Genomic DNA, 13,240 nt, shown 5'->3' with positions numbered 1-13,240 from the left:
ATGGCTAAGTGCTCCATTGCCCACCAAACAGTTGGCAATTTGATCCTACCCAGCGGTTCTATGGGAGAAAAGACCTGGCTATCTGCTCCCATAAAAATTACAGCCTACGGAATTCTATGGGGGCAGTTTTACTCTGTCCTATAGAGTCACTATGAGTCAGAATGAACTCGAAGGTACACAACAATGACAGAGTTAAACACTAGTTAAGTATTACTGAAAGACACTATCTAACCTAACCCGGTGTTACCAATGGGGTTTCAGATGGTACACTCTATAGACTTCTGTCTTATTACTGATTTGTATATTAAACAAAGTAGTGTGTTACAGTGTAACCAAGGAAGTTGACAGAAATGAAGCTTGGGTCTTCATTCCTTGTTCTTCAATGGACTTCCATTCCAACTGGACTAAGACTTACATAGAAAAGGAGAGCAGGGCTGGAAAGGCAGGGAATGTTATCGAAGGCATGTTATTGCTGATGTTGCTTTTCTTCAAAAACTTTGAGTTGGTTAAAGTAATTCTGAAAAGACTCAGAATTACTTTGTGCAAAGTTAGAGAAAACATATTCTGAGGAAGCGTGAAGTAGTTTGCATAAGATGAAAATTATAAAGGAAGAGGAGGAAGAAGCAAAAGTAGGTCAAGAGGGGAAGGAGAAGAAGAATTAGCCACAAAAATTGTGGAAAGGGCATGTGTTTTTGGAAAGTGTCACTCAAACTGGTATAGGTTCACATGCCATTTCCAATACTTACCTGCTTGGATAAGCGACTTCACTTTTTGGGCTTCCACAATTCCAACTATAAGAGAGGGAAATCTCTTGTTCATTGGTTTTATCTTAGATTTCTGATAAATAAAGCAATTTGAAAAAAAAAAAATTTGAAGCATCTACTAAATTTTTTTTTTTTTTTTACTATATTAGCTGGGCCATACTGTTCATAAATATGCATTCCATTTTTTTTTTCCTTATCATTAGGTGAAGTCTACAAAATATACATTCATACAACAAATATTCACTGCATATCTTCTGTGTGTCTAGCACTGCTCTAGGCACTCAGCATACGGCAGTGAAGTCCAAAGCTCTCCTGGGGCTATGATACTAGTGCGTGAAGATATCCATAAAGAAAATAAATAGAATATATAGAGATTGATGTGTAAGAAGATGTGAGAGGGGGAAATATATAAGGGTGTCACATTTTCAAACAGGTGATTAGGCAAGTCCTCACTAATAAAGTGGAATTTTGAGAAAGGACCTGAGGGAGGCAAACACTATTCCAGCCAGATGGAAAAGCAAGTACAAAGGCCCTAAGGCAGAAATGTGCCTGGCTGATAAACTGGGAAGGCCATTGTGCTTGGAGGGAAAAGCAAAGGACAGAAGGTAAGGGGTGCTTCTAGAGAGGCTGTTGCTGTTGGGTTCCTTCAAGTTGGTTTTTGACTCACAGCGACCCCATGTGGTAAAGTAGAACGGCCCATAGGGTTTGTTGGCTGTGATCTTTATGGCAGTGGATTACCGGGACTTTCTTCCACAGCTGCTGGGTGGGTTCGAACTGCCAATCTTTCAGTTAGCTTCTGAGAGCGTAACCATTGCACCACCAGGGCTCCTTTTCTTGAGAGGAAGTAGGGGCAAAATCATGGCAGGCTTTCACTCTGAGTAAGAGTGGATGCTATTCAAGGGCTTTAAGTAGGTGAGTTACATGATCTGACATGTATTTTAAGGGGAAAACTCTGTCAAGTTGAAAGTAGGATGCAATGAGAGCCAATTGTGATGAAAATTTGAGATTGAAATTACTGCATAGACTATAGAGCTGACACAGTGAGGCAGTCTCTCCTTCAGTCACTATCATTCCAATTTCTGCCTTGGTTGTCTCCATTAATCATGTAGTTCTCCAGCCATAGCTTCTGAATGTTTTTCTGGAATGTGATCAAATTAGCACACTATAAATTTTTTTTTTTTTTTTTTAGTGGACTCTTTATGTACAACTCTCCCAGTATGTATTACTCTCCCAGTACACTGTTATCTGGGAATTGTCTCTCTCCCTCCTTCTTTCTCACCTTTTGATATGGGAGCAAACATATTTGGACAATGTGACCCTGCCCCTGGCCATAACTGATTTATCCAGGGACAGACACATGATTCAAGCTGGTTTAGTGGCCTCATTCCCAAGGGTATTGGTGATTGTGGGAGTCCAGAGTCAGGCCATTCTCTAGAAGAGGAGGTATAATCTTGGGAGTTGTGATTCGTGTCCATTTTCCACCACGGAGATGGAAGTGGAAGAATATGGTCTGGAAAGAAAGGAAAGAATGACACCAGTGCCCAGAGGGAAGCAAAGATGAGAGAGGGAGAGAGAACACATACTTGTTCCCAGGCCATTTCTACACTCTGTTTTAGACACCTTTGTATCCTCAATAAATCACCTTTTTGCTTACTTACTATGAACTAGAGTTATATACATATATATATATTTTTATATATATTTATCTTCAGGCTCCTTGATTAAAAGCTGACAGCAAAATATTTTTGCAATCAGCCACCAGATTCGAAATGCCCTTTAGAAATGTACATCAGAGTTGCAAAATTCACAGCATGAGGTGGTAAAACATGTTCTTCAACCTCTGAAAGAATTGAGATAAGAGTGCATCAACTCGGGGTGTTTGCAAAAGCATATTAAAGGTATCAGGAAAACCTTGATAACAGTGTCATAAAAAAGCCATAATGACCCTGTCATTGTGTCAGTTGCATGGTTCTGTTTTTCATGCAGGATTCTGATATATTATATTTACTTCATTAATGGAACCAGCTAAATACAACATGACATAATTCCAGTTTTAAAAAATATTATTTACCGATTTGTTACTATGGTTTTTTGAAGTTGCACAAGAGTCAACATTATGCCTACTCAGAAAACAGAGCATGTATGAGCAGTCTGTGTTTACAATCAAATTATAGAATAACTTCAGTTTTAATAAAAATTTTGAAAAATCACTGTAGAAGTCTTCCTGGAATTTTTATTATATCTACATGGCAATCCAATAACAAAATTTATCAGAATGGCCGTAGGGTTGTGCCTTAGCATAGTTTTATAGAAATTGAGAAATAGGAAGGGACAAGGGAAGGAAGAGAGAGTTCTTGGAGTACATAAAACACTCTAAGGTTTTATCAGATGATTTCCACATTCCATTGGATCACCCTTCAGTGTGGATTACACCTCAACATACAGAAAACAAAAATCCTTACAACTGGACCATTAAGTAACATCACGATAAATGGAGAAAATATTGAAATTGTCAAGGATTTCATTTTACTTGGATCCACACCAACGTCCGGAAAAGTAACGGTTAAGAAATTAAACGATGTATCATATTGGGCAAATCTGCTGCAAAAGACCTCTTTAAAGTGTTAAAAAGCAAAATGTCACTTTGAGGACTAAGGTGTGCCAGACCCAAGCCAGGGTATTTTTCAATTGCCTTATATGCATGCAAAAGCTGGACAATGAATAAGAAAGGCCGAAGAAGAGCTGATGCCTTTGAATTACGGTGTTAGCTAACTCTATTGAATATACCACGGACTGCCAGAAGAATGAACAAATCTGTCTTGGAAGAAGTACAGCCACAATGCTCCAATGATGAGACTTCATTTCGCTTACTTTGGAAACGTTTTCAGGAGGACCTAGTTTCTGGAAAAGGACATCATGCTTGATCAAGTAGACGGTTAGCAAAAAAAGAGGAAGACCCTCAATGAGATGGATTGACACATTGGGCTCAAACAGAGGAATGATTGTGAGGATGGTACAGGAAAGATTATGAGGATGGTACAGGACCAGGCAGCGTTTTGTTCTATTGTACATGCAGTCACTATGAGTTGGAACTGACTCGACAGCAGCACCTTACAACAACAACAAAGATTTATTGGAATCCCTGTGTGGTGAAAATAGTAAACGCACTGGGCTGCTAGCCAGAAGATTGGAGGTTCAAGTCCACTCAGAGGCACTTTAGGAGAAATTCTTGGCAATCTACTTTTGAAAAATCAGCCACCGAAACCCCTAGCATAGTTCTACTCTGACACACAGGTGGGGTCGCCATGCATCAAAATTGACTCGACAGTAACTGGTTTAAGTTGTTTTTGGAAAAAGAGCATCTTCTTTTTCATAATGGCACAGTCACTAAATTGCTTTTAGGATATAGTAAAATGTCTCCTCATTCAAATTTCTTTCAGAGACTAACTAGTTCCCTTTCCGTGACATTTTACAACCATACAATTTGGCTTTATTAGTAAATTGTCAGAGCACAGACTGTTTGCATTTTTCATAGCACATTCATTACCTTGCTGAAGTAAAATATTTCAATACATTTTGTTAAAACAAAATTCAAAAATGGCCTGTCAGGTTGTTATTTTCTTATAAATGCTGTGGATGTCAGAATAACAACCATACACTGTGCATGACATTCTCTAGAATACTGAGTTTCAATAATAATTAGTTTACATCTTTACACTGAGCACAATGGAATGTTAACTATTGTGGGCTATGATAATCTAGAAAAAAATAATCTTTCTAATATCTTATTTTTCTACTTCAGAATAAAATAAAACCATAATGCATTAAAAGCCTCTTAACTTTTGAAATCATTAAAATTTGATTTAAATTCTTAGTGGTCATAATATTCTAAAATATTAGCATCTGTTCAGTTTCCATGAGTGTAACAGCTCTCTAACTTATTTTTTTGTGTGTGTTCTAAAAAATAAATTCCCTGGGAAAGATGTAATATTTCCGAATAGCCCTAACAGTAACCTCTTTTTTGTTCCTCAAAACAAATGGATGTCCCAGTAACCTGATTTTAATATTTTCCTATTGGTTATATACCTACTGCTTGGAGGAATAGAAATAGAAATTTATCAGCTACCATGTACTATGTGGAGCCCTGGTAATGCAGTGATTAAGTGTTCGGCTGCTAACTGAAAGGTTGACAGTTCGAACCCACACCCTCCACCCGCCCCCCGCACCTGCTCCACAGAAGAAAGATTTGGCAGTTTGCTTCCATAAGGATTACAGCCTTGAAAATCTTATGGGGCAATTCTACTCTGTCCTGTAGGGTTTCTATGAGTTGAAATTGACTTGAGGGCAATAGGTTTGGTTTGGTTTGGTTTGATGTGATGTAATATGTGAGATGCTATAAATAGCATGGTGCCCTATGGGCAGCATACTGGGAACCCCTGCAGAGAACAGTAAGCTGGATGGAGCTAAAACTCAAATGGATGAAAATTGCAAAAGGTTAACAGTCCAAAACCAGCATCACAAGTTTAAGGTTTAAGAAACACATTCAAGTCCAGTCTGAGTAGCATCAAATAGTTGGAGGCTCAGATGGAGGGGCAAGGCTGGGTGCCACATGAAGCCTTCTGAGAAGGAAGGGTTTATAATGTTAGACAAAATACCTAGACCTTCAATTATGGAGTTCTGGGGACAAAAAAAAAGATGGCCAAATTCAGGGTGATGACAACAAAGAAGGCTGTGCCAAGCCAAGGACTAAGGTCAGGAGCATTTAGCCTCCGCTCTTCCCTCCCACTGCCCTTTGTCCTCTTCCAGCTGTCAGAGAAAACTGACACTGAGAACCCAAGCAGAAAGGCTAGCAGGTAGGTAGATAGTTTGACCTTTGCATCCATGTCAAATACAAAGCCTGCATTATGATTCACCCAAGCAGTAGTCATGGACTGCTTCTACTTCCTGCTTGTGAATAAGGAGGAGCCACAGATACCTGGCCAGTTGGACTCTTATTGGACCTTGGAGGTCAGAGATAATGATAAGTGGCTGTAATTATGACCAAAGGAATACTTAAAAACCAAACAGTCAATTCTTAATTAAATTTGCTAGCCTCACTCTATGGAAGAAAGAAACTCATATCACAGGTGCCCAGCATAGCCCTGATGATTTGGACACTTTCTCCCAGCCCATCAGGTTATCATATCATATGACCATGAGTATGAATATAAGGCTACGTAGAACTCTATTCACAAGTCATTGACCAACATACTATTCCCAATACCTAGCTCAGAATTATCCAACCTCGCATGTGGTTAATCTAGTGGTTCTCAAACTTTAGTGTGCAACAGAATCATCTGGAGAGCTTAATAAACTACAAATTGCTGGACCCACTCCCAAAGTTGCTGGTTCAGTAGGTCTGGAAAGGACATCTAACAAGTTCCCAGCAATGCTAATACCACTGGTCTGAGGAACCTCACTTTGACAACCATTGATTTAGTCCTTCAAGCTGATGGAATGGCTTCTTAGATGTGGGCCCTGGCATTTTTATATGTAGTTTCCTTCCTGGCTGAGCTGTACTTGATTTTGACTCTATCCTACTAAAAAAAAAAAAAAAAAAAAGGTGAGGCTTTAGAATTCTGTCTGAGTTGTGCCCCTCTGAGCAATCCCAGTAGATATAACCAAACTCCCCTCAAATCCCTAGACCTGGAATTTTCAGTAGGAGATTAGAAGTAATTTCTGCCATGGATATTACTTTGCATGCTTTCAAAGCCAGTACTTTTGATCTCAGCTCTGTGTGGTCTGAAGTATAACTTAGTGTGAGGGAAGAGGGCCTAGGGACTGTATGGTCAACAAGATCCCTTGGTAATTTTTATCTTTCTCAATAGTGAGAACCACTGCTACAAATTTCACAGGAGAAGGAAAGAATTGCTATGTAAAATGATCTAGAATGACTTCAAAGGGGCCAGCTGGTCCTTGAAGGACAAATAGGATTTAAATGGATGGAAAGTATAGAGAAAGACTGTCTAGGTTAGTAGAAGTCAAGATGAATAAAGTATAGAGACAAGAAAGCACAGGGTACATGTAGGGGCCATACACAGAGCAGCTTATTGGGAGCAGAGTGGAGAGGGGGTGATGAGGCCAGAAAGCTGGGTTAAACCAGGCTGGGATAGCCTTGAAGAGAAGATAATAATTACTGATGGCTAATAACCTCAATTTATTGAGCATTTATCAAATGATACACTATAAACTCAAAGAAAAATGGTCTTCTGTCCCTAGAACCAAGCACATTGCCTGGTATAAAGGTGATACTCAACAAAAATAGCCCAAATGAAGGAATGCAAAGATGTATGCTACTTAATTGGCTTACAGCAATTACTTCATGTATAACAGGCACTGTTGTTTTCTTTTAGAGTTCCACAGAGGTTAATTATCTTGCCCAAGTGTCAGGGGCAGATTTGAATCCAGAACTGTGTGACTCAAAAAGTCCAGTCACATTCATCTACGTCATGCTCTCTAGGCTAAGGTGTTAGATATTTATGTTGCAGGAAAGGGGGAAACAGTGGAGGATTTTGAGCTGGGGAAATGGCGGGGAGGATGTCAAGCAAAGTAGCCATTCTGGAGAGGAGATGATGAGTATGGCTTTAGGGGTGCTAGGTTGGAGGTGAATGCAGGATGCTCAAATGCAAATCCCTGGAAACACCTGAGAGAAAGAAATGACAACTCTGGCATTTATTAAGTATGTGGAGAAAGGTCATATGAATTATTGGCCAGAAGGAAACTGCCAGACCTGTCAACATTCACCTGAAGATTCTTGAGAGAAAAACTATGCATAAATTTATAACTCTCAAATTGTATAAACTTACAGCAAATCTAGGGGGTGATGGGTGGGAACTTCCTTATTTGTACATTAAGTTCTGTGGTGAGTTGACTTTTTAAAAGTTTTTCTTATCTGACACAGTCTTACTATTTTATACTTTTATCAGAGTCAATGAATGAAAATAAGACTAAGAGCAAAGAAGGAGGGAGAGAGAGACAGAGGAAAGAGAGGAAAAGCAATAGAGAAGCAAGAGAGAATACCACTCTATTATGTCCAGAGGAATACTTAAAAACCAAACAGTCAATTCTTAATTAAATTTGTGAAGAACCTTGTTTTTTATTATATCATGAAGGAAATAAGGAAATACAGTTTGCAATTTAAATCTGTGTTTAAGGAGGTAAAGGGGGAAATTAAGACAAATAGCAAACAAACTAAAGTATTACCTAATGTTAAGTATGGCCACCCTAAAGAACTGCAGCCAAAAATCCAGAGATATACAGCTGAGTACACAAATGACATATGTATTTATTTTTTCTAATTACTTCAAACAAAAAGTAAATTTTTCCCATGATGCTTAATAAATCTCTTGGAAATCCTTCCAGTTGTTTTTTTTTTTAATTTGTTTTGAAAACTTTTCATTGAATTTAGGGCAGTTCTAGCATAATCGGAATATGCAGACATGCAGGCCTACAGAAATACTGCCCTCTTTCCAACGCTGCAGGTATCAGTTATCATGTTGACGCATTTCTACTGGAACATTCTCTGATTCACCATCTGCCCCATCTGCATATCCAAGTGGTCTATGAAGACTTCAGGCTCTGTGCCTTGAGCAAGGTCTCTCTTCTCCTTTCTCACCATTCAGAGTTTACCTTTCTTGACCCCCTTCACCTGAACAAGAAAACATTTCTCAATGCTATCATATTTAATTCTCCTTATAAAACTCATTATGAATTTGAGAAATTCTCTCACTTTTCCCAAAATAGATTCCTTTAAATAAGAACAAAGGATACTTCCAGGACTCTGTTAGTTCACTTATAATCTACATTATTGTGATCATATTCATTCTTTCACCCAACATTCATGGTATGTTCCTAGAGTTATTATAGGTGCTGAGGACACAAAGCCGAGTGAGACTCGAAAGTGTTCACAAGACAAGAGACATGCAGATAAGCTAAGGATTGCAGAACAATGTAGAAGGAAGACACATAGAAATCTGTACAGGGTAGTGAGGCAACGCCCACTAGAATCTATCCTCCATGAGGGCAAGGAACTCGTCTGTTTTGTTCACTGCTGGTTTTGTGATCTACCAAAATGAGCTATGTCACATCATTTTTGGGTTGTCCTAACTATGATGGCAGCTTCAGGAAACCAAGAGATAGAGGTTGCCTAACTGGCCTTCACTCGCCCCTATTGCCTACAGCGATATCCATGTATGACCCAGGCTGCTCTTGCTCTGTCTGAAGGTGAGGGGCTTGGTCTTATGGATGATTTGAGGCCTCAGAGCAGGATCAGTTCACTTGGTCTTTGGGGTGGAATAGAGAAGTGTATGTAGTGGAAGGGGCTGAAGGTAGCCTGCTGCTTGAGTCAGGCCTTGCCTATCTGACCAGGAGAGCATTCCAAGGAAGGGCAGGGCTCTAACAGCTTTTTTTATTCATGGTGGAAATTACGGGGCAACTCTTTCCTCAGGAAATCCTTGTGGCATAGTGGTTAAGTGCTACAGCTGCTAACCAAAAGGTTGGCAGCTCTAATCCACCAGGCGCTCCTTGGAAACTTTATGGGGGGAGTTCTACTCTGTCCTATAGGGTCACTATGAGTGAGAATCCACTCGACAGCAGTGGGTTTGGTTTGGTTTTTTGGTTCTCTTTACTCATCGGAGTCACTGAAGAGCCATTTTCCTTCTTTTCTTTAAAAAGACTGGAGAAAAACAAGTCCAATATCTTAAAAAATAGGGTTTATACTGAGGAATCTGCAGATACTACATGTTTTACAATTTGTGGCCACATATGGTCTATTTTCTGATTAAGCAGAATCAGCCATAAATCTTGAGGTAACTTGCTTAAGAGCTGCAATCACTGTATATTACACCCATTTTTTTCTTTTTTTCATGAGCAGTCATTTGTGGAGATGCTAGAGGGACTTAGAATTTCCCCCTATTACCTTATAGCATCACTACACTCCTCAGTGTCTGGCGTACTGCAGGGCACCCACTACATTCAACAGGCACATGATGTTGAATGACTCTACTGAGGCAGATCATGCATACATGTGGGTGGCGGGGGGCATCAGGGAAGACTCGGGAGACGAAATTGGCTAGGTGACAAAGGGGGACCATTCTAGGAAGAGGGAACACCATGGTGGAGGCAGCACAGTAGATATGGGGGAAATTATAAGTAGTTCCATCTGGGGAATGGAGAGAGATGAGAGGAGAAATAGACAAGGGATAGATCCACCACTTGTCTGTCAGTTTGTCATACTGTGTTGGCTCTTGCGTTGCTGTGATGCTGGAAGCTATGCCACTGGTATTTCAAATACCAGCAGGGTCACCCATGGTGGAAAGGCTTCAACAGAGCTTAGGGACTAAGACAGACTAGGAAGAAAGACCTGGAGATCTAGTTATGAAAAAATTGGCCAGTGAAAACTTTATGAATAGCAGAGGAACATTGTCTGATATAGCTCCAGAAGATGACCCCTCTGGTAGGAAGGCACTCAGAATACGACTGGGGAAAAGCTGCATCCTCAATGCAGAGTGAACCTTAATGACCTGAATTGATTCAAGCTTTTGACACCTTCAACTGTTGATGGGCCATGACTCAAAATGAGAAGAAACTGCTGCAAACATCCATTAATAATCAGAACAAGGAACATACCAAGTATAAATCTAGAAAAATTGGAAGTTGTTAAAAATGAAATGGAACACATAAACATCAATATCATGGGCATTAGTGAGCAGAAATTGTCTGTATTGGCCATTTTGAATCAGATAGCCATTTGGTCTATTATGGTGGGAATGACAAATTGAAGAGGAACAGGGTCACATTTTTTGTCAAAAAGAACATATTTCAAGATCTATCCTGAAATACAGTGCTCTCAGTGATAGGATAATATCCATATGCCTCCAAGGAAGACTAACAGTTAATACAACTATTATTCAAATTTACACACCAACCACTAATGCCAAAGATGAAGACATTGAAGTTTTTACCAACTTCTGAAGTCTGAAATCAATCAAACATGCAATCAAGATGCATTGATTATTACTGGTGATTAGAATGTGAAAGTTGGAAACAAAGAAGAAGGATAAGTAGTTGGAAAATATAATTTTGTTGATTATTATGGATTGAATTGTGTCCCCGAAAAATGTATGTCAACTTTCCTAGGCCATGCTTCCCAGTATTGTGTGGTTGTCCACCATTTTGTGATCTGATGTGATTATCCTGTGTGTTGTAAATCCTAACCTCTATGATGTTAATGAGTCAGGATTAGAGGTAGTTATGTTAATGAGGCAGGAATCAATCTACAGGATTAGGTTGTATCTTGAATCATTCTCTTCTGAGATTTAAAAGAGAGAATTAAACAGAGAGGAAAGGTGACCATGCACCATCAAGAATGAAGAACCAGGAGGGGAGCATGTCCTTTGGACCTGGGATCCCTGTGCTGAGAAGCTCCTAGACCAGGGGAAGATTGATGGTAAGGACTTTCCCCAGAGTCGACAGAGTGAGAAAGCCTTACCACGGAGCTGGCACCCAGTATTTGGACTTCTAGCCACCCAGACTGTAAGAGAAAAAATTTTGCTTTATTAAAGCCATCCACTTGTGGTATTTCTGGCAACAAAACTAAGATAGTGATAGAAATGCTGCCGAAGATTGCGTGATAGAATTTTGCAAAACCAGTGATTTATTCATTGCAAATACTTTTACAACAATGTAAACGATGATTCTACATATTGACCTCAGTAGACGGAATACTCAGGAATGAAATAGACTACATCTGTGGATGGAGATGATGGAGAAGCTTAATATCATCAATCAGAACAAGGCCAAGACCTGACTGCAAACAGACCATCAATTGCCCATATCCAAGTTCAACTTGAAGCTGAAGAAAATTAAAACAAGGCCACCAGAGCCAAAGTATGACCTTGAGTATATCCCATTTACAGACCATCTCAAGAATAGATTTGATGCATTGAGCACTAATGACCAAAGATGAGATGAGTTGTGGGATGGCATCAAGACCGTCATACATGAAGAAAGTAAATGGTCATTTAAAATACAGAAAAGAAAGAAAAGACCAAAATGGATATCAAAAGATTCTCTAACACTTGCTCTTGAAAATAGAGCAGCTAAAGCGAATGGAAGAAAAGATCACATAAGAGAGTTAAACAAAAAATTTGAAAGAGCAGCTCAAGAAGACAAAGTGAAATATTAAAGTGAAATGCGCAAAGAAGATGGAAAACCAAAAAGGAAGAACAAGCTTGGCATTTCTCAAGCTTTCAGTTGCAATATTGGAAGGTTCTATAGGCAAAATATTGAATGATGCTGGGAGCATCAAAAGAAGATGGAAGAAACACACGGAGACACTGTACCAAAAAGAATTGGTGGACATTCAATCATTTCAGAAGCTAGCATATGACAAAGAACTGATAAGAGTGAAAGAAGTCCAAGCTGCATTGAAGACATTGACAAAAAACAAGGCTCCAGGAATTGATGGAATACCAACTGAGATGTTTCAACAAATGGATGCAACCCTGGAAGTGCTCACTCATTTATGTCAAGAAATTCGGAAGACAACTACTTGACCAACCATAAAAAACCATATTTATGCCTATTCCAATGAAAGATGATACAACTGAATGAGGAAATTATTGAACAAAATCATTAATATCACACACATGTGAAATTTTGCCAAAAATAATTAAAAAACTATTGCAGCAGTTCATTGACAGGGAACTGCCAGAAATTCAAGTTGGATTCCGAAGAGGACATGCAATAAGGGATATCACTGCTGATGTTAAATGGATCTTGGCTGAAAGCAGCAAATACCTGAAAGATGTTTACCTCTGTTTTACTGACTATGCAAATGAATTCATCTGTGTGGATCATAACAAATTATGGATAAATTTAGAAGAATAGGAATGCCATAACCCTTAATTGTGTTCATGCAGAACCTGTACACAGACCAAGAGGCTGTCATTCCAACAGAACAATGGGACACAGAGTAGTTTAAAATCTGGAAAGGTGTGTGTCAGGGTTGTATCCTTTCATCATATTTATTCAGTCTGTATGCTGAGCAAATAATCTGAGAAGCCAGACTATATGAAGAAGAATGTGGCATCAGAATTGGAAGAAGACTCCTTAACAACCTGCCATACAAAGATAATGCAATCTTGCTTGCTGAAATTGTAGAGGACTTGAAGCACTTACTGATCAAAGACTACAGTGTTCAGTATGGATTACAACTTAATATAAAGAAAACAAAAATCCTCACAAATGTACCAATAAGAAATATCGCGATAAATGGAGAAAATATTCACATTGCCAGGTTTTCGTTTTACTTGGATCCATAATCAATGCCCATGAAAGCAGCAGTAAAGGAATCATATGACCTATTGCATTGGGCAAATCTGCTGCAAAAGACCTCTTTAAAGTGTTAAAAAGCAAAGATGTCACTTTGAGGACTA

The 13,240-nt window shown here is 39.1% G+C and overlaps 1 long non-coding RNA gene across 1 annotated transcript in view; it reads right to left on the bottom strand.

Moving 5' to 3' along the window:
• LOC126085166 (uncharacterized) overlaps positions 1-13,240 on the bottom strand; it is a 77,541-nt gene that overhangs the window by 8,272 nt on the left and 56,029 nt on the right. Inside the window, exon 2 of the long non-coding RNA XR_007519187.1 lies at positions 747-791. This is a non-coding gene — a long non-coding RNA (uncharacterized LOC126085166). The remainder of the gene's footprint in view (positions 1-746; positions 792-13,240) is intronic.

The sequence above is a fragment of the Elephas maximus genome, chromosome 11 (genome assembly GCF_024166365.1).
Source record: "Elephas maximus indicus isolate mEleMax1 chromosome 11, mEleMax1 primary haplotype, whole genome shotgun sequence".
Classification (NCBI taxonomy): Eukaryota; Metazoa; Chordata; class Mammalia; order Proboscidea; family Elephantidae; genus Elephas; species Elephas maximus.
Note: the sequence above shows the minus strand (reverse complement) of the source record. Positions and strands in the feature narration are given on the sequence as shown.